Source organism: Arvicanthis niloticus, chromosome 16, assembly GCF_011762505.2.
Source record: "Arvicanthis niloticus isolate mArvNil1 chromosome 16, mArvNil1.pat.X, whole genome shotgun sequence".
Taxonomy (NCBI): domain Eukaryota; kingdom Metazoa; phylum Chordata; class Mammalia; order Rodentia; family Muridae; genus Arvicanthis; species Arvicanthis niloticus.
Genome location: NC_047673.1, coordinates 66,237,532 through 66,260,359, shown reverse-complemented (window position 1 = coordinate 66,260,359; position 22,828 = coordinate 66,237,532).

Genomic DNA, 22,828 nt, shown 5'->3' with positions numbered 1-22,828 from the left:
GTGAATAGGAAACTGTATTGGACATAAGTTCCTGACCCACCTTTGCTTGCCTATATCCCAGATGGGATAAGCTGTCTTGCTTTAAGTTTTTAGACCTTGTGGGACAGAGAATCAAAAAGAGAAATTATAATGACTCTTGTATTTTTCTTAAAGGTGCCCAGTTATTCAGACTCAAACATGTACTGGTCTAGAAATTAATCCAATATTGGAAATCACAGTTTTCTTTTGGAAGCTGGGAACTGGACATTTTCAGAGACACATTTGGAAGTTAGCTGTAGTTCACTATGATGTTATGATAACAAGAGATAAAGTTGGGACAGGATCTGGATTTCAAACAAGGGTTAGTGCATGTTTTAAGGCTCTTATAATTGTCAAGCTAAAATTGGTTTTGTCTCTTCTACAGCATTATTGTAAGTTGCATTGACTGTATAATTTCCAGTTGTGTTAATGTGCTGAAACCTGGCATGTCTGTTATGGGTGTCTATCAACCATCTTTTGTCTTACTGATCTGAGTATTAGAAAACCTTGATATCTGAAAAAAGCTTGAAAGTGCTGGAAGAAGTGAATTAGGCTTTAAGCAGAAGCAAGAGGGTAGTGGGCTTGATTATTGCTGGTATAACAGCTTTAATTATAGTAATTGGTAGCACCACTGCTTTTGCAATAGCTTTGACACAAGATGTTAAGACAGCTACTTTTGTTAATCATCTAGCAAAAAAATGTTACTAAAGTGTTGAGTACACAAAAGGATTTATATAGGTATCTGGAACAACAGATTGATGCTCTATATCCTATTCTAATTATCTGAAGGAGGTTCAGGATTTAAGAGTTAGGAACCATCTCGAGTGTCATAACAAATACAATTGGAGTGGTGTTACTTCTAAAATTTACAATGATAGTCATTATAATTAGAAAAAAAGTTTAAAGACACCTGTAGAGTATTTGGTATAATTCTAACACCTCTCTGGATGTTTAACTTTGCATAGTGAGATTATGAATTTAAAAAAATGCTACTCTCCTTCCGGTCTGGACCAGAGCATTGAGCAGATCTTGGGTGGCAGCTCTGCCCCCAATCTCCAAGAACCCAGAGGAAGTGGGGATCCTAGGTGCTCTAACTTGGGCAGTATCCTGTCTGAGCTTGAGCACTGAGCAGATCTTGGGTGGCAGCTTTGCCCCCAATCTCCAAAACCCAGAGGAAGTGGGGATCCCAGGTGCTCTAACCTGGGCAGTATCCTGTCTGAGCTTGAGCACTGAGCAGATCTTGGGTGGCAGCTCTGCCCCCAATCTCCAAGAACCCAGAGGAAGCGGGGATCCTAGGTGCTCTAACTTGGGCAGTATCCTGTCTGAGCTTGAGCACTGAGCAGATTTTGGGCCCCAGCGCTTACCCCAGTAGTTACACCCACCCCACAAATTCTGATACAACCAAGAAAATAGGAAAGACAGTCTCCAGTCAGGGAGAGGGCAGGTAGCACTAAGGAGATACAGATAGCAAAAGGCAAGCACAAGAACATAAGCATCAGTAACCCGGGGTACTTCGCATCATTAGAACCTAGTTCTCCCACACAAGGAAGTCCTGAAGTCCCCATATCACTAGGAAAGCAAGATTCAGATTTAAAATCACTTCTAATGATGATGATAGAGGACTTTAAGAAGGACATAAATAACACTCTCAAAGAATTTGAGGAGAACACAGGTAAACAGGTAGAAGCCCTAAAAGTGGAAACACAAAAATCCCTTAAAGACTTAAAAGAGAACACAGCCAAACAGGTGAAGGAATTGAACAAAACCATCCAGGACATAAAAAATGAAAGTAGAAACAATCAAGAAATCACAAAGGGAGACTACCCTGGAAATAGAAAACCTAAGAAAGAAATCAGGTGTCATAGACACAAGCATCACCAACAGAATACAAGAGATAGAAGAGAGAATCTCAGGTGCAGAAGATATCATAGAAAATATTGACACTGTCAAAGAAAATGCAAAATGCAATAAGTTCTTTACACAAAACATCCAGGAAATTCAGGACACAATGAGAAGAGCAAACCTAAGGATAATAGGTATAGATGAGAGTGAAGATTCCCAACTTAAAGGGCCAATGAATATCTTCAACAAAATTATAGAAGAAAACTTCCCTAAAGAACAAGATGCCCATAAACATACAAGAAGCCTATAGAACGCCAAATAGACTAGACCAGAAAAGAAATACCTCCCGTCACATAATAATCAAAACACCAAGTGCACAAAACAAAGAAAGAATATTAAATGCAGTAAGGGAGAAAGGCCAAGTAACATACAAAGGCAGACCTATCAGAATTACACCAGACTTCTCACCAGATACTATAAAAGCTAGAAGATGCTGGAAAGATGTCATACAGACCCTAAGAGAACACAAATGCCAGCCCAGGCTACTATACCCAGCAAAACTCTCAATTACCATAGATGGAGAAATCAAGATATTCCACGACAAAACCAAATTTACACAATATCTTTCCACAAACCCAGCATTACAAAGGATAATAGCAGGAAAGCTCCAATACAAGGAGGGAAATTATACCCTAGAAAGAGTAAGAAAGTAACCCTCTTCCAACAAATCCAAAAGAAGATAGCCACACAAAGATAACTTCACCTCTAATAACAAAAATAACAGGAGACAACAATCACTGTTCCTTGATATATCTTAACATCAATGGACTCAATTCCGAAATTAAAAGACATAGGCTAATGGACTGGATACATAAATGGGACCCAGCATTTTACTGCATACAGGAAACCCACCTCAGTACAAAGACAGACTCTACCTTAGAGTAAAAGGCCGGAAAACTGTGGGGAAAAAATCTCGAGGGGGAGAGTCAGGCGGTGGGGGTCCCACCTGAAGGGCGCAGGTTAAATGGAGTTACCTTGTCTAAGGCCCAACATCCCACTCTCTTTTCTTTCATAAAAAGAGGGGCGACTCTGCATCATCTGTAGTCTGTAAGGTGCAGGTTAATGAGAGATGTGGACCGTGTGGAGTAGTCTGGAATCTGGGAGCATGGGGAGATAATTGCCGTCCCTGACAGGCCATGTTCTGTTGGGTCCCCGGCTATCTCAAACCCAGTGCTCTACCAGGGAGACCAAACCATCTCTTTATGGCCCAAATCTCACTCTTTTTTAGTGAAAATTTTGGATGAGGTGGTCAAAAGAAAACACTATGTAGGCCAGAGGGTGCAGCATAACTAAGCCAAGGGTAATGGGAATTGAGAGTAGGGTTTGGAAGGCAGGGGATCATTGAAACAATTAAACACAGGTTGTACAGCTTCAGGGTAATGACATCTGATTAATCTAAATAGACATTATGTTTTCCTCACTAACATGTAACCTTGGCTATGTGACTTTGGCAAAAGAGTTCATTTGTAGCTGGAAGGTCTCGATCTGTCTTCTGTAGTGAGTGTCTCTGGGTTTTGGTGTGCATCTCTGGATCTCAGCATGCTCTGGGGTCTTCAGTCAGACCTGGAAGAAGGCAGCTTGGCAGGTTCCAGGAGGTGGTGCTGTCTCTGGATCTCAGCGTGTCTCTGGAGTCTGTAGTCAGATGAGGTGGCTGGGAGAAAGCAGCTTGGCATCTCAGGCAGGTTCCAGAGGATGGCGTGGACTCTGTTGGATCTGTGGATATACTTGTAGGATAATCACAGCAGGAAAGCAGCATCTCTGGCAGGGAGATGTCTGTAAAGGCTGGATATTGAGCATTAAACTGCTTGGGAACAAGCACATTATGGTCTGTCGTTAAGATCCTGGAAAAGCAAAGGTATTTGAGGAAAGTTTAGTCCTGGAAGGTATCTTTGAGTCTGTTTTTGGATGGCTGATGGAGAAAAACAATGTTAATTATGCATCTGGGATTGGCAGCAACAGTTTGTCTGTAAAAGAAATTAGTTGTTAATTAAGACTCAAGAAATGGTTATCAGCACGTTGACTTAACCTGTGGAAAAAAATCAGATGGCTTTTGAACCTTGAAGAAATTATAAAGGTTGAAAAAAAATGTTGGACATATATCACGAGTGTTAGAGAGAAAAGGCAGCATTAAAACAACAAAAAATAACAAAATTTTTGGTTAAAAAGCACAAACATTGTTGTTTTAGGTGTTCCTGTTAGGGAGAAAAAGATATGTTTAAAATTTTTGGTTGAAAAACAGGAACGTTTGTTGTTGCAGGTCCTCCTGTTGGGGAGAAGGAGCAGTAATGGCAGGCTTAGAAGCAGTGTGTGTGTTGGGGGGGGGGGGGGTCCTTGCTCTGCCATGTGGTGTCTGGGTGCTCTGGCAGACAGGTTCTGTATTCCCCTTTTCTTTTTCTTAGCTGGTAAATTTTAAATGTAGAGAAGAAGAGGAAAGGCCAACTTTGAAGAAAAGTTTAAGGCAAGCAAGAAGCATTGGAGCTTGATAGGAGAGCTAAGTAAGAGTCAGAAAGAGTGAAAGTCTGTGTCTATGGGAAAGACATGTGGAAGTTGGATTGGAGCCAGGCAGAAAACAATTTTTCAAGCAAATGGTCCTAAGAAACAAGCTGGAGTAGCCCTTCTAAAATCTCCAGCCCGAAAACACAAAAGGAGGGACTCATGGCTCCACCTGTAGAGGTAGTTGAGGGTGGCCTTGCCAGGCAACAGTGGAAGTGGACAGCCTTGGTACCTTAAAGTTTGGATTCACTAGTGTTGGGGAATTTCAAGAGCAGGGAGGTAGGAATGAGGGGATGGTGGGAGCACACCCTCATAGTAATTGGAGGAGGAAAGATAGGGTAAGGTGTTAGGAATCAGTGGAAGTAGAGGGCCTTGGTGCCTGAAAGTGTGGATCCCCAAGTGTTGAGGAATTTCAAGAGCAGGGAGGCAGGAATGAGAGGATGGTGGGAGCACACCCTTATAGTAATTGGAGGGGGGTAAGGAGTTAGGCATCAGTGGAAGTGGAGGGCCTTGGTGCCTCAAAGATTGGATTCCCTGGTGTTGAGGAATTTGAGAACAGGGAGGCAAAAATGGGAAGATGGTGGGAGCACACCTTCATAGAAACCCCCAGAATTATATGGATTAGACATGATAGAAGCAGGCAGCCAGAAGACTAAGACTCCAGAATTAAAACAAACAATTATCTTGATACTAAAATTTGTTTTGAGAATTGTATATTGCAGAATACATAGCCTTGGTGTATTTACTCATCAGGCAAGCTGAGCAGACCTGCTCAAACCTCTGATGTCCTGGAATTCCAGCTGGATGCAGTAAAGACACAGTGTCAGAGGCTTATCAATTTATTCTTTCCCCAACCCCTCTTCTAATATCTTAACACCCACAATCAGCTTGAAGATGTTAATAAAGACTCGGTGCCCCTATTCCCTGGGCTTGGGGACTGAGGTGGTTAATATTGGTCTGTCTTTCTAGGGAAAATTAGTGGTTTTGGTGGAACAGTAAGGATTAGCTAGGATTTATTGCATAGCCATAACTTACTGGTAGAAATATGTATAATTGTTATTAAGATGAAGTTGTAATTTCTTAAATGGTACAAAATTTACTTTGATTTCAAATTTAAGGTTTTTATTGGTACGAGCTTCTTATAAATATAAAAGTGAGATGAATAGTGTTACTATCATAGGCATTGCAGAATACAAGGCTTAGACCCAGTCCTTCTTTAACTTTTTTAACTTACTTGAGATGGTTAGACTGTGAGTTAAGGGCCTATAGCAAATTCATGGCTTTGAGTTTATTGTTAGGGAGTTTTCTTCAGCTGACATTCATTCTAAAGCCAAGAAAAAAAAAAAAAGCCAGGCTCAGAACTACGTCTTTAATTTAGGAGAGATGACAGAGGTTCTGCTTAGTCAACAAAATGATGGACTGGGTAGTAGGTCTATCTTGCACCTTACTGACATAAATTAGTATAGTTATGCTCTAACTGTATTTTGAGAGAAAAGTTTTATTTTAACAGGAAGGGTGATATGTAGGAGGAGCTAGGGTGGGAGGGTACAGAGAGGAGGAGGAGAAGAGGAGGAGCTAGGTGATGAGAGAGAAAGAGAGAGGGGGTCAGACATGGAGGCAGATATTCACATGTCTCTGCCAGTCAAAGATAGTTGATATATCTAGATTGGGTATTAGGTTACACTTCTGATTGATATTGAGCATTACCAAACTTATAAAGCCATTGGTTAACATTTTAAAAAATTGTATAAAAGCAAAAAGGAGAAGGGGGCATGGGATAGGGGTTTTCTAGGGAGGGGAAATGGGGAAAAGGGATGGCATCTGAAATGAAAATAAAATATCCAATAAAAATAAATTTAAAAAAGAAAGAAAAACAGCAGAAAAAATCCTACTCTGTTGAGCTTTGATGCTGCAGATAATGCCGGTAAAATTATCCATGGCTTTGAAAGGGTTAAAAATTTTCAAAAACTCCTAGCAGGCTGAACAGAACCAAGAGTGCAGGTCAGCTTGGTCGTGAGCTCTGTGTTTCAGGAACTTGGCTGACCACAAGATAGATGGTTGATTATGAATAGGCTCTTAGAGAATAGCCTATACAAAATGTTCCCCATGACTGTTCCTTGGACCCTGTCACAAACTGAAAAATGGGCTGGGACTTTCCACAGGTACTCTCCAATAACCCTCCTTCACTCCCCCTGGATTGTGGTTTCCCCCCTGAGTTGTGGTTTTTGGCTTTAAATTCTCTCTGTCTCCAATGCCCTGGGGTCAGACCCCACTGCCCCTCCTTGGGTCATGGGTCTTGACCTCAACATGTTGATTGAAATATACCTCTTGCTGATTGCATCAAGTTTGGTGCCTTGTGAGTTACTGGGTGGCCACAAATTCCTGAGGCTTGGGTGAGGTCCTCCCTTCATAGGGGCTTTACAGCTTGAGGTCAGTGTAAGGCCCCCACGAAGGGAGGATGTCACCCAAGCCTCAGGAATTTGCAGCCACCCAATAGCTCACAAGACACTGAACTTAATGCAATCAGCAAGAGGTATATTTTGATCAGCATACTGATGTTAAGACCCATGACCCAAGGAGGGGCAGTGGGGTCTGACCCTGGGGCTTTGGAGACAGAAAAAATTTAAAGGCAAAAACCACAAGGAAAAACCCACAACCCAGGGGGGAAACCACAACCCAGGAGGAGTGAAGGAGGGTTATTGGAGAGTACCTGTGAAAAGTTTTAGCCCATTATTTAGTTTGTGACAGGGTGCAAGGAACAGTCATGGGGAACATTTTGTATAGGCTGTTCTCAAAGAGCCTATTTGTATTCAACCATCTATCTTGTGGTCAGCCAAGTTCCTGAAACACAGAGCTTATGACCAAGCTGACCTGCACTCTTGGCTCTACTCAGCCTGCTAGGAGTTTTTGAAAATTTTTAACCCTTTCATAGTATTTCCATTTTGGTCAGATCTCAGGAGTGGCATATATAGCTTGATCAGGTGAGCCACTTTTGTCCTGGGAATACTTTTTTCTTTGCCCATCTTGTTAAAGCTTGAGTCTAAATACATCAACAGGTTGGCAGCCAACCTATATGACTTGAAACTGAAAATGGACCCCCAAACAGAGTTATTAATTTAACAGGCTGGCAAGCCAAGGATGGGTAAGATTCTGCACAGAGCCTTACCAACCTAAGACAGAAATACATTGCTCATGATAATGCATATTCCACTATGAGTAAGGAAGGCTTTCTTGTCAGAACAACCTAAGAAAGGCTCAGTCTGGTTTATGCAATAAAAAGGGGGAGATGTAAAGAGCTTTTGGGGCTGCCTGGCAGGAATCTGTCATTGGTTAAGGACAAGGAAATAAACTGCAGGCAGGAATCTGACATTAGGCTAGAACAAAGAAGTAGGCTTCAGGCATGAAAATGACTTTGGGCTAGGAAAGGGAAGTAGGCTCAGATATTTTGGACACCCTCATAAGCCCTTAGAAATATTGATCACAGGAATAATCTCAGGACTCTGTTTATTGTCCAGCATGTTCTTTGACTATCTGGGTTTATTGTCTTGCTTGTCCCTTGACTATTTGCATCTATTGTATTGCTAGTTCCTCAACCTAGAACTGACCTTAATACTTGCATGTAATTTAAATGGTATAAAAACAAAAAAGGAGGAGGAGGGATGGAATAGGGCATTAAAGGGGGGGCTGATGGGGAAAATGGGGAAAGGGGATAACATCTGAATTGTAAATAAATAAAATATCGAATTGAAAAAAAAAAAAGTTGCCATGGTCCTTTCTCAAAAAAAGCACTGCAAGTTGGTAATGTTCTTCTCTGTTGTTATCCTTTCCAGTAGGGCTTGACTTTGGTCAGCTTGGACCTGAGTCCCCCATGTGCTTTTCACAAATTTTCTGAATGGCTACTTTTTTTTCTGTCTCAATTTTCAACAAAAGAAAATGGGGCTAAGAGTTAGACCTGTTTTGCATGATGGATTTGAGAATTCAAGAAGAGGTGCTAAGTTTTTAAACACTGAGGAAATAGTACTTTACTCTTGGGATAGAACACGTTCCTGATATGTTCTTAGAGCCATGTCCTCTCCTTTAGAGGTCTCTAGCCTTAAAAAAAAATAGAGGGTTCTAAGTTATTGGTTTTAGGTACACTTAAAGTATAATAAAGTTTTATTGAAGTAGTATATCTAATGTTTATAGATTGGATGGTGTCAGTTTTAATCTTGCTAAGACAGCATTTGTTTTTATACAAAGAAGGATGACTAATAATATCTCCCCCATATGTTTTTGGAAAGATGAAGTGAGCTAATGTATGCAACTTAGCAAGACATTTAATAAAATGGCCATTCTTGGTGTCTGTTGTACTGAAGAAATGGCTCTTCCCACCATCTGCAGAGACTTAAGCAGCAAGTTTTGCAGACTGTCCACTGCTGAGACTTGTTGGATTAGGACACAAGGCAGCAATATACTGATTAATTGGTTGTAAAAAGAAAAATGCCTAAGAAAGATTAGTTGGACTAATCATTTGCTTTCCTTGAAATGTGAATTGAGAAAACAAGGAGACAATTAGCCGTCAGCAGTAGAGTAAATGAGACAGGGAAAGACAATGAAGTGCAGTCCAGACCATGAGGGTGCATGACAAATTTCAATTATGAATCAGCAGAAGCTATGGCTGTGAGGGAAGATACACAGAATAGGAACTGAGGAAAATGGAAAGAAGAAAATAGATCAAACATCTGAAAATATTTGAGTTCCTCTCATGGTCAAATACCTTAGGGGATAAAAGAACCAAAAAATTGTCAATAATTTCTTCAGAGCAGTCTCATGAAGCTTAGAAAATCTCTGATTTTTTTATACAGCCTTGTGTTCTCTAACCTACAGTATTCCTTCTCCAACCCTTTTTCTTTTGTTGAATTAGTTTATAAACAGCCCAAAGAGTTTTAATTGAAATACAAGCACACCAAGACCACCTCCTCTAAAACCAAGCTATCATTATCCACTTGCAAATTCATAGAGCACTAGAGTCACATCAGTGAAGCCAGTAAAGAAAGTGGCAAATGATGAGAGAGGTGAAGGAAAATTCAAAGGACCCATGATTAAATATGTAGTTTGTAGTGGGATATCCTCCATTGCATGCATAGAAAACTCGGCAATTGGGCTGTGTGAGTGGTCAGAGTGAGGAGTCAGAAGGAGAAGAAAGAGGAGGAGGTAAGAGAGAGGACAGAGATGTAGGAGCCATGGAGAGCCATGCATGTACATGGAGAGCAGTCCTGGGTAACAACTTATATATCTAGGTTAGTTAATTGGTTAACATTTCTAATTGTGTGGGCATCTTGATATTTGAGCATTACCAAATATGTAAAGCTATTAGATAATCTTTAAACAATAGAGTCATTTCTACTGGGTACCACATGGATGGTAGGATGGTCTGGGCTAAGCCCAACCTTGTGGAGACAGCATGGGAGATTGGCAGAGCCTTTTCCCACTGTGGCATCTTGTGGTTGGCAGGGCCGATGTCTTTGGCTGCCTGAGCCAGTGGCCTGAGCCAAGCAGCTGCAGAACATACCACAGCCACCACTTGTGGCCTAGGCCTTGCCTAGTCAGGAAGATGGCAGTCCTTAACTACAAGCTAGATCGGGTGCCGCCATTATAAATAATACACTAACAGTAGTTTAGCAGTTTAGAAGCATGCCAGACTCTAAGTAGAGTCATGAGAAATAAGACTCATTTTTTCATCAGAAACACTAGAAATTACACTGTGTAGAGACTGGTCATTCCCAAAAAAAGATGTGTCTTATTTGTATAGAATAAAATTTAAAAGTTTCATGCAGGCTCTAGAGATAGTAAACCCCAGCTAAGATAATGTGCTTCCCACAGCAGAGAGTACTCTTGAATAGAACACATACACACACACACACACACACACACACACACGCACACGCACACGCACACGCACACATGCAGGTGGAGGACAGGTGAACATCCAGTGACAGAAGAAAACACTTCTCGAATGTTAGCATGTCAATGCTCAAACATTCATCCTTCAGCACTTGTGAAGGACACAAACACTATACCAGGTGAAAGTCAGTATCTCTGACTAGGACCAAATCTCCAGGACTGGCAAGGCTCAGAAAGGAGAGTTTTAAGATGAACCCAGCAAGAGAATGCTCTTCTAAACAGCACATTTTAAAATCTTCTGCAACCTAATGTATCATAACACACATACACAAACACACACATATACACACTTATATACATACACATATATGTATATAATACATTTAATCTTGCTTTTTCTGGTGCACCGTCTCCTGCATAGTGAGGCTCTTTTGTATATCAGTGAGATTCCACTTGGAAAGGGCTTTAGGACAAAGGTGAGTCAGCAGAATAACGGAGCCGTAAGTAGAGGGTTGGGATTTTAACCTCTCTCCCTTGTAGCCTGTATCATTGACGTCCATTGGAGCATCCTAGTATGAGTTTAAAGCAAACACATCAAAGGTGGTACCCATTGCAGACTCTTTCTTTCTGACTTTTACTTCCATGCATGATGCTCCCACTGGGGATAATAAACATTACAGTGACCTGGCCCCCCAAAGGTCAACCAACACCCTATCTATCTATACAAAGCTCTATCTATACAAAGGAATAATTACCAGAAATATGACAGAGACAAAGCACAGATTTTCCCAAAACCCACTAGAACAAAAAGCCAATCCATATGTAGTTAAATGATCAAAGGCTCTATGTCCTCTGATCACCAAACATCATCTCTTTAGGAATTTCTCTCCCTTTGGGCTCTTTACACGGAGACAGTTTCCCCTAACCTCATTTCCATTTACAATATTTGTATGGCCAGAGTCTAGGAAGACATAGTTATGAATGCATGAAGCAACCCTATTATTTACATTTTGCATCTTGTTTATTGCTCGGTGGCTGCCAGAACAGGACAGGCTTCACTACAGCTGGCATCCTTGTGATTCTGAGCACAGCAGCTGCCTGCTCATTGTGCACTGCAGTCATGCCCAAGCTGAGAACTGCGTAGGGCAGAGATTCCCTCCTCAGCATCCTCCCACGTCACTGTGCACAGGAGCGAAGTGACACAGTGATTTGTCAAGGCTGGCTTCTGCCACCTCTGGCTGCTCCGTGTACATTATGTATTCTCCACATGCTGGCGACTTTTCCATTTCTCTGTGCAGGTGGTCACAGGTCATGTTCTGAATATGGCAGGAGACCAGGGTGTGGATGCTGAGAAAGGAGGAGACGCATCCTGAATGTGAGCGTTCACTGAGAAGTGCTCACGGACACACTGCAGTGTGAAATGGATGGCATTAGAGAATCCCTGTTTCCTCAGAAACCCTAATGACTGAGCCCTTGAGAGAAAGCCTGAAAGGCAGCCTGCCTTCCAGAAGGTTGCAGAGCCTGGCTATTTGCTCCCAGGGAAACAGGAAAACAGACCTTGCAAACTTGCATTCTCTCAAATGCAAATGAACCCCAGTGGTCCCTTGAGGACTATTATATGTTGTGTTGTGTGCAGACAAATTGCGAGGATGTGACACTTGTGTGGAAAACAAAGCCCAGAGTCCTTCCATTTCTCCCTGCTGCTTACGATTTTTAACTCAGTTCCTACAAATAGAAGCCAATCTCCCACAGATAACTCAGGGTACAACAGTTCTCACTCATCCAGCCTTGGGGCCACCAGATTGCCACTATAAAAGAGGAGCCTTCTTCTATACTCACCTTTGACAAGAAAGGAGGAGGAGGAAGAGGAGGAGGGGGAGGAGAAAAAAATGAGCACCAATGTCCCAAGAATGTGACTTCAAAGTCAGTGGGTGTTGTTTTAATTTTTCTCATGGACGACATGTTAAGCTCTAGAAAAGTAGAGTGAGGTAATGTCCTTCATTATGCAATTGTGCAGTTGTTTAGATGTGCTTAGAGGTCATTTTCTCCACATTTTATAGTCTCATTGATCCATTATTCTCCTTCCCCATCTCCCCTTCCCTCTCCTTCTTCCCTCCTCCTCTATCCCCACCTCACTCTCCCCCTCTCTTCTCCCTCCCTGTCTTTCCATTATGACCAGAGAATTTTAGAACTAGAAAGCTTCACAAGATGGCAGATGGTATAGGTCCTGCTAGTTATCTGCCTGGCTGCTGAAAAAATACCAGTTTAAATCTCCCAGCCTTGTGGTTTTAACATAAAGCCTCTTATTTTTCGATCAGTAGCATCTAGCCATAGTGAGCTGTGGGGTGGCCCAAACACTGAGGCTAACAAAGGTTTATATCCTGTGAGCCATCACTTCAGGATATAGGGAGGGTCCATAACAAACTCTGCTAGATGCCTATGCTGTAGATCACATGACACACCAGAACTTGTTCTGTGACTCTGCTGGAGCTCAAGAGGTCAGAATGTGAGCATCAGGTCCAGCAGGTTCTGTAAACAGTAGCTACTCCCAGATCATCATTCCTTCATGGTCTGCAATACGATTTTGTTTAGCTACCAAAAAGCTACCAGCAAGAACACCCTATCCAGAGGTCACTGGTGGGACTCCTGATGTAAATGGAAAGACAAGTGCACCTGCTGCCAGAGATTTGAGTCTGATTTTCCTTTGTGTCTGCACTATGGTTCTCTAACTTGCTGCTGGTGAACAGCTGCTGGAGATAGGCCTCTTCACTGTGCCTTACACTCTTTGGCTTCAGAGAATCTCCAGCCTGAAGGGATCCAAGAGAACCCACTCAGGGGACCTTCATGGCAACAGTGTCTCTACCCCATGCATCTACAGCTACTGTTTAAAGACATACAAGCCCATGTCCATACCGTTGTCTGATCTTTCAAGCTTGTCCCTGAAAGAGGTTTTCCAAGGTATGCTGGGCTCTACAGTTTTTAAAAGTAGATTAAAATTAAAATAAACTTCTTTCTCTGCCTCTTTCTCTGTCTCTGTCTGTCTGTCTGTCTGTCTGTCTCTCTCTGTGTATGTGTATGTAAAATCTCTCTCTATATTATATATATAATCTATCTATATATAAAATATATATAATCTACCTCCCTTTACCTCTATATATGTGTATATGATATATAACAATGTCCTCTATTGGAAGTTTTAATATATATATATATATATATATATATATATATATATACTAAAACTATACATACATACATATATATATATATATATATATTCATACAACAATGTCCTCTATTGGAAGTTTTAGTATTTTCATTGCATGAAGGTATTCTATATTCAGTATGTCATTACTAATAATTTGTTATCAACAACTGTATGACAGGTTATATATTAATTGTATATGAAAGGTCAGGTGTTCTTTAGTCACTTTAAGAAGGGAAGTGTCCACAGGAGTCTACTCCTCCTTACTATTACTGACTTTCTTGTCAGCTCCCCATAGCTTTTTCTGCAACACAAAATGATACCAACTTTAGTGTCCACAAGAATCTGTACACATTGATTGCTATTTGTTGTGTATCTTTTTCCTGTCTCTTTATAACTTTGTTGAATTTTTGCAACATTTCTCCTCAAAATCACTATCTGCTAAGAAGCTCATATTTTGGGGTGATCAAGATAAATATTATTTCTGATCATTAGAAAGTCATGATTGAAGGACCAGAAGGAATCCCATGAAATACTGTCTAGTTTTTGTCTTCGAAGCTGAAAAAGTAAAGTTTTTCTACTTTTTGGTCATGCATGCCTGAGAGAGCACTGACCTGAAAACTATGTTTCAGCACAACTTGAAATTAGCTATGTGGTTTGAAATTTAAGAGATATATTCTAAGATATCTATTTCCATATATAGATATCCATAAACTAAGATACATACATATAGCTATAACTAAGCTATCTTTGTTTCTTAATTTCTTAATAAAACTGGAAAAAGGCTTGAGGATCTGGCTCTCTTGGCCAGTACTTGTGGAGCACATACAGAATTTTTTTTTGATCCCCAGCAGTACATAAAATTAATTATGGTGGCACATGCCTATAATCCCAACACTTGGGGGATGGATACAAGCAAAGCTCAATTTTAAGGTCATCTTTAACTACCTTGGAAGTTCGAGTCCAAATTGGGGTACATGACATTTTGTCATAAAAAGACAAACCAAAACCAACCAACCAACCAAACAAACAAACAAACATAGTAGTAGTAGCAAGTACAGTAATAAATTGTCTCATTTTTCATATATTCAAGTTTTTCAGAATAAACTCTGCACACTAATTTTTAACTTTTACATTGTAAAACCAGAACTAAATGGACACAAAGACATTTATATTCTGATTATTTCACTATGGATAATATGTCTGTGTCTCACGGTGAAATTATTATCATGTTTGGTTAGGAGTATCCTACAAATGCTTGAGTGTGTGTGTGTTTGTGTGTGTGTGTGTTTGAGTGTATGTGTGTGTTTACTTCTTTAATATAGAAAAGAATTTGAGTTCCAAGCTATACAGAGCATTATATTGCATGAAGGATGAACACTTGATTATTACTCTTCTACAGACAAGGAAACTGAGTGACAGAGACATTGATTCGTCCGAGGTCACATAGCTAAAAGGTCTCAGGATAGGCTCAAGCTCAGTCAGCATAAATAACTGCTTTATGCTTTACTACTTTTAAATAGCCACAATGTTATCACTAGTACAAAGCTGATAGCAAAGAAATAATTACTTCTATTTCTATGTATGTTTTCTGCATTTAATATAACCTTGCCTTGTACCCTCTTCAGTTACTGAAGAATGACCTCGTGGTGTAAAATGCATTGTCTTGGTTATTGCAAACAGTCTCAGCTCTTAAAGATGCAAACACCTTTAAAAAATAATCAAAACACATTAAAATTACAATAATCAATGATGTTCCTCCCTCCTCCAATGATTGAATATAAGACCTCATGCATTCTGGTTAAGTACTCTGCCACTAGGCTCTGTTCTTTAGTGGTTAATAATTGATTTTGATATCAGGAAAGTGAACAATGATAGGCAGTAATAAATTGAGTTGAACAAATTAGATAGATCAGACCTAACCTATGGAAATCATAATTCATAAAGTAAAAGGCAAAACTGAATCAGCTGTGCAATGGGTCAGAGTTAAATAATTGAGGAGAAAGCAAGGCTTTGTTTTGAAAACAGAACAAAGTGGTTCATATTAGAGGAAAGTGTTTTTTAAAAGACCCTAATAATTGAAAAGAGAGGGGCCTGCCTATTCCATGGTTTTACGTGTGAATAGAAATTAGAATTTTCTTCCAAGCACCACGGACAGCCAAAGAGAGCTTGGAATGAGAAATGGCACATTCATAATTATGCAGACTGAGATAATCTCATACAGCAAGAGCATACGGGGTAAATTTGACAAATTTTACAAACATCAGGAAAAGCAAACAAGGAGCCCAAATGCCAGTCAATTGTTCTAAATGACCTTGTACTTGATAGAGGCAAGCCAAGGCTCTCATGGTGTACTGCAAATTCTCCCAGTCTTCCAACACCCTCTACAAATGACATTTCTGGAACACAAAACATTAGTAAGAATACTAAAAATCTCACGGATACCCTAGGAGAAAGAGAAGACCCTCCAGGACTCTATAGATTACAGCCATATTTCAGACTGTTTAATTGCACTTCATATATTCTTGTCTAGATTGGAGAGTTTAGCCAAGGACTAAAACCATTTAAAAAGGGCATAGGTCTGGAGACAAATCAACCAGGAAAATTAAAAATTTAAAAAGTCAAGAGCTGAAATAAAGCATGTGGTAAATGACCTCTGAGATCACACACAGCTGTGTAGAGAGTCACAGAAAGTCCTAGAAACAGTGGTGTACAGACTCTACATCTCAGAAGCTCACACATGGCAACAACAAGAAGAGTAAAGGATGGGGTCTGGAGGTTAGACAGAAGGACCCTGAGAAAAGAACACAGGAAACAAAAAACCCCAAAATACTTACAAGTGCATGTACACATCCCAAAAGGGAGAGACAGATATAGTGAAACTAGTCTTCTACATATATATATATATATACATATATATATGTGTGTGTATATATATATACACATATATATGTATATATGTGTGTGTATATACATATATATACATACATATATACATATACATACACATATATACATACACATATATACATACACATATATACATACACATATATACATATACATATATATCGTATTCATATATTTATTATTCATATATATAACTAATTTTTAAAGTTCTAGCTAGAAGACAACAAACAGTAACTCTCAAGCAGAGCAAATATACTCACATACATACAAATAAATACAAATATCATACAAATAAATACACGATGTGTGTACAATTGTATAAGCACACATACTTAGTCAGAAGATCGTGACTGCTAATCCCCAGAAACAGCACTTAGCACATGGTCATTAAAGCACAGGAGGAGGATGTTATGTGCAATTGAGGTTGATGGACTTGAAACCAAATAAGAGCACTGAAGTAATGAACACCTGTAGAAGGTACCAGTGTCACAGAAGGGACATAAAAAGAAAGAGAAAACTGTGTTCTCTATAATCAAATATATATGGACAAATTACTCATTAGTGATTTGGAATTTATAGATTTAATGGAAGTACACAACTTTTAATCTTATCAATAACCAAATTTATATTAAAATTACTATTTTCATTCACTTCAAAATATAATCTACCCACAAATGAATTTTTTAAAACTAGACAAAATATTATGTAGAGAACTACATTTTGATGGAAACTTCAAATGATCTGAATGAGTCAAGAGATGTGTTACAAGTCTTTTAAAATGTTAATAATTCACAGGTTGATCCAGCTCAATGTAATCCCAGGTGGCTGTTTTATACATCTTGGTCATCTTATTTGAATATGTAGGGGAAAATACGGAGCATAAATAGCCAAAACAGAAATGGAAAACAATTTATGAGAAGCTGTTCTGTCAGCAACAATATTTATTGGAAAGGAATGTCCAATTTATCACTGCCCTGGAAATAGGCTAATAGACATCAGAACACAGTAGGGGTTCCCAGGATAAGTTTCCTTATGCACTAAGTCTTAATTTGGGACAAAGGCAACATGGAAGGACAGTAGGGGGTAAACACCTCTCCTTAATAAATGGTGTAGAAGCAGATAAATATCCATAGAAATGTTGGCTTCACATCAAAACTCAATTCCGGGTCTAAGTGAGAAAATTCCATACAGGAACGTTAGAAGCAGTACACAGAGTCTCTTTAGGTTCTCATGACAATGAAAGAAATTTTAAGCAAAAATAGTAAAAGAAAACTGAGGCGGAGTCTCCCAAGCTCTTCTATTAATCAAAAGTTACAAGAGACAATGGAACACTGACTGGATTTAGAAGATTATATAAAAAGACATGAAGTTGGGAGGGAGTGGCTTCATAGGAGGAAGTGGAGGTACGAAATGTGAGTAGAATTCTCAAAGATAGATCTTTTTAAAGAAGCATATTGAATGATGAGTTGGGCTGACTGAGTGGGTAAAGGCACTTGCCACCAGCCAGAGACGTGAGTTTGATCCCCAGAACTCACACAATGGAGGAAAAGAACTGACTCATGCAAGTTATCCTCTGACTGCCACATGCTGTGGCATGAACTTATGCATGCATACATAGACACGCATACACACACACACACACACACACACACACACAAACACACACGCGCGCGTGATCCACAAGTAAGTTAATAAATAAATAAATACACATATATAGCTTTTAGATAACATGAAAAGATAAACCCTGAATGAGAGGTAGCACACATGCCTATCTGGGTATTATTTCTGTTACCATAACAACCAAAAAAATCCCAGACTGGGTAATTTTTACTGAAAAGAAAGGTTTGTTGTTATTGTTGTTGTTGTTGTTATAGCTGCTGTTGTTTGTTTTGTTTTGTTTTGTTTTGTTTTGTTTTCCAGTTTGGTTTGGTTTGGTTTTGCTAGTAGTTCTATAGCCTGAAAGGTCCAAGCTCTAGTGACAAAGGCCATGTGCTGCAATTCTTGGAAAAAAAATACCAACAGCAAAAAAATGAAAGAGAAAGAAAGAAAAGGAAGTCAAATTCTCAAAATATGTTACCTCTTTCCAAGAGAAAACCATGTATCCACAAGACTCCCATCCATATAACACTAATCTTCCATTAAGCCCCACCACTCAGCACAACCCCCACAGCAAGCAAATTTCAGCATGATTTTTCAGGAGGGGATAAAGTATATTCAGTCATTTCAAGCCAACTAAGGTGCTGGTTCCTGAGCATATAAAGACATGTAAATAAAAAAAAAAAAAAAAAAAAAAAAACCCTCAAGCATCCCATTAGGAATTTAAAAAAATAGATTGAACAAGGAACATCAGAGTAGACATTGAAATGGCCAACAGTCATGTGGTAAGATGTCAGTGCTTTTAATATGAGAGAAATGTCCATTAAAATCACCAGGAGAAACCAACAGCACGAAAAACTTCTCCCAGACATAAGATTGAACAACCTCAATGATAATAACAGGTCAACACTCGAGAATTTCTCCTGTATGATTTCATTTATACAAGGCTCAAGATTAGTCAAGGCTGACATCCTAATTTTGACATTCTAATTTTAGAAGTGCAAACGAAAGAGGTAAAAGTGTGTGGGGAAACAAGGAAATAACAGAGATAGCTATTAGGAGAATGATTCTGTTTGGAAAGGTGAAAGGGATTTGTGATCAGTAGTGAGGAGTGGGGGTGTAGGATGTCAGCATTGCTGACAATAATGCTTTCTATCTTACCTGCGGTTAAGATGTTTGTATTTAAGCTGAACGTTAAGTTGAACAGCTGGCATTCAGATAATCGTATATAAGGGCGGTAGTCAATAATAGTTATACCTTCAAGAAGAGGATTCACAAATACTTTTATAAAAGCTCTTTGAAGCATGGTTGGATGTGGTGAACACTGACTACACGGACAAATAAATGGTTATAGTCAGAGCATAAAGTAAGATTTTAAAATAATATTGGTGGGAAGAGATGGTAATACTGGTTTAAAGACTAGTTAACATGGCAATCTGATTGGTATGAGACTAATGAAGTGTGCATTTTCATATTCCTCTAAGGCATTTTCTTTGCTTCCTAAATATCAGCCAAACCCAGTTTCTGGAACACTGAAAAGTGAGTGATTCTTTCAAGCATCATTCATTCATTTGTTCATTCATTCATTCATTCATTCATACTTTTTACAGACATATGCTTAGTCTCTGCTATGTGCCTAGTGTGTGTGTCTATGTGCCTAGTGATAAAATGTAGGACCATTTCAAGGTTTACACATGCAATCCTGGAGAGCATGACAAACATGCACAGGCCAACATTAGCACTACATGAGACATAAGTACCCAGTACAGTGGAGAAAGCACTAGCTGTCAGCAATGTGCTGGCTGGTATGAACTAAACTATTTGTGTTGGTTGGGGTTTTTATTGCTCTGATAAAACACCATGACCAAAAGCAACTTGTAAAGGAAAAAGTTTTATTTCTCATATAGTTTCCATATCATAGTCCATCACTGAGGGAATTCTGGGTAGGAATTCAAACAGGACAAGAACTTAAAGGCAGGAACTGATGCAGAGACCATGGAAGAACGTTGCTTACTGGATTGCTCCTATGCTTTCTTATAACATTCTGGACTACCAGGCCAGGATGACACTGTCCACAGTGATCTCAGCCCTATCATATTAATTTTCAATCAAGAGTGCATCACAGGTCAATTCTGGTAAGAACATTTTCTCAGTTGAGGTTTTTTCTTCTAAAATGATTCAGTTTGAATCAAGTTGACATAAAATCAACTAGAACCATTGTCCCTCCATTCCATATTAGTACTAGTGAGAGATGCTGAATGGCTAAAATGTACATACATGCTCAAGACATCTTCCAAGGACTGGGTGGTGAAGTGCAACAGGAGAACCACTTGGGTCTGGCATGTGTCGTGTCCCAGGTTTAATTCACACTATTGAAAAATAAAAGAAACTATTGACTTGAGGGTTGCATTAATGGTACTTCCATAAATACTCCCTTGCAATGAGACTTCTGAGTGAAAATAATTTTCTCAGTTAGAGCATTTATGGTATGCAAAAAGCAAAGGTAAGGGAGGGCTTTCATGAACTTACTGCCCATTCTGCTGGTATGCGGGGTCAAGGCAGTGAGCGACAGATTTCCCTGCTACAGCATATGCTATGGTCTAAATGCCCTCTGTAAGACTCATGGGTCAGCAGTGCAAACCCAGTGCTACAGCTCTGAGAAGCTGGAACTTCAAGAGGTGAGCATGCAGTGATGCCTCTGCCCTGGAGGATTAACCACTGACATCACTATGAGAGATGAGTTACTTATTATAGGAGTGGGTTCCTCATAAAAGGTTGACTTGGATCTCCCTATCCTTTTCTGAACACATGCTTTCTGGCCATCTGATCCTTTCCACCATGCCATGATCCAGCCTGGAGACTCTTGATAGCTACAGGCAGCTTGGCCTTAGGCTTCCCAGGCTCTAAAACTGTGTACTGAACACATTTATTTTCATCTTAAATGACCATCCAGTGTTTCATTGCAGGGACATTAACCTGAAAAGACAGTGTACCTACATCTACTCACCAGGGTCATTGGTTTCAAGAAGTCACTGAGAGAGTTCTTGTTTTATAATCAGGCTCCCTAGTTCCTGAATTGCCACTGTCCCTCAACCAATTGGGTACCAGGGTACTACTGCTTCCAGTAGTGCTCCTGAGGTATCTTTGGAGGTAACAATCATTCTAATGAAGTCCTTTTCTATAGTGTCTTTTTCTTTAATGTGTTCTTTTCTATACCTTCCTGCAGGGTCAGCTAACACCAGTTGCCAGTCTCTTCAACATTTCTTATGATATGCTACAAGCTCCCTTCCTCTGTCTGACTCTGTTTTGAGTGACTTCTGCCTTCTACATGTGAGGGTAGGGGTGAGTGCTGGAATTTTCATTTGTTTCACTGAACAACTGAAGTTTAGACTTTAAGACTTTTCTCATTGTAATTGGCACCGAGAGAGCTGCTATGACTCTAATTAGTGCCTTTCTTTAGGAAAAACTATTTTTCAGGAGCTTGTCACTGCACCACCCAAGGCAAAATGAAAACATATAAAAACATATTTCCTTGCCAACAGTGATGATTTAAACACTTTCTTGTTTGTTGAATACCTTTTTCTTTGATGAAGGTGCATAAGGATACATGCTATGATATGGGGGAAAAAAAGGCTTAAGCCGTATACTTTTAAGAAATATCACAATTCAAAGGGTGAATTAGCTTAAGTATCAAGTAAAACATGGTGTGATAGGTTTCCTAGCTTATTCTACAATGAATAGATTAAACAGATAAGTAGGGCACATACACTCCAAGCACCTTTGTTCAAATGATTTTGAGCCTCAGCACTAGGAATTTTCCTCAGGGAAATCTATTCTTTGAATTCCCAAGAGAGAAGGATAAAGAAAGCGAATTTGCAAATGCTGATTCACCAGCCTGGTTCCTTGAAAACTACAGTCCCCTGAGCACAATAAGAAACCAGCCAGGTAGAATTCATTGCAAGCTTCTAATCAGGAAAAGTCATATCTCACTAGTTAACAAGGGAGTCTTTGTCTTTTCTTCTCCATGCTGCTCCCTTAGATATGGGGAGCCTTCTTAATCTCTATTTTCCCCATGGGCAGGATTCAGAAAGATAAAGCAGAGAGCTTACACAGAGTACTCAGAGTGTCTCCTGATCCTGTTGTTACCCGATAAGTAAACCCACAAGCAAGTCCACAGATTTTCTGCAAGACTGGATGGTCACATCTAGTGAGCAGTAACTATCTCAGCATTTATCAGCCCTTTAAGTAATTGTGCTTTGTTTAAAACTCATCAATTCCCTGTGAAATGTATTCTGCCACTATCTTCAGTCCATAGGAAGATGAGTTTTGCTGAGTCAAACGACCAGGAAATTAGAGTCAGAGAGATAGTCATGGGTAGTTCCACAGTTCCAGAGAGTTGGAGTACATGACCATAATGTCAAGGCATGTAAGAAATCAGGGTTCTGTGCTGGAGGAATAATGCACCTAGAACTTGACTTTGTGGCAAGAGTTATACACAGCTCAGGCTCACAATCTCTCATGATTCCACATTTCACAAAGTTTCTGGAACAACTACAGATCAAAGACTGCCATTTCCCAAGGAATATGGGTTTTGACAGAACAAGATCAAGGCCCCATCTCTGTGTGTGTGTGTGGGGGGGTGTCAGAAAACCGGGTTATAGGATGCACAGTTCGGATGGTGAGGTAGATTGTGTTTCTTCTCCAGGCATGTGGTCACTTGAAGAGGGAGCAGTGGTGTGCAGAGGCAGGCAGGCATTCCTATAGGTCTGTACCCAGTGAAAAAAAAAGTTTACTGTGAACTCTTAGGAAATTTCAAAGCCA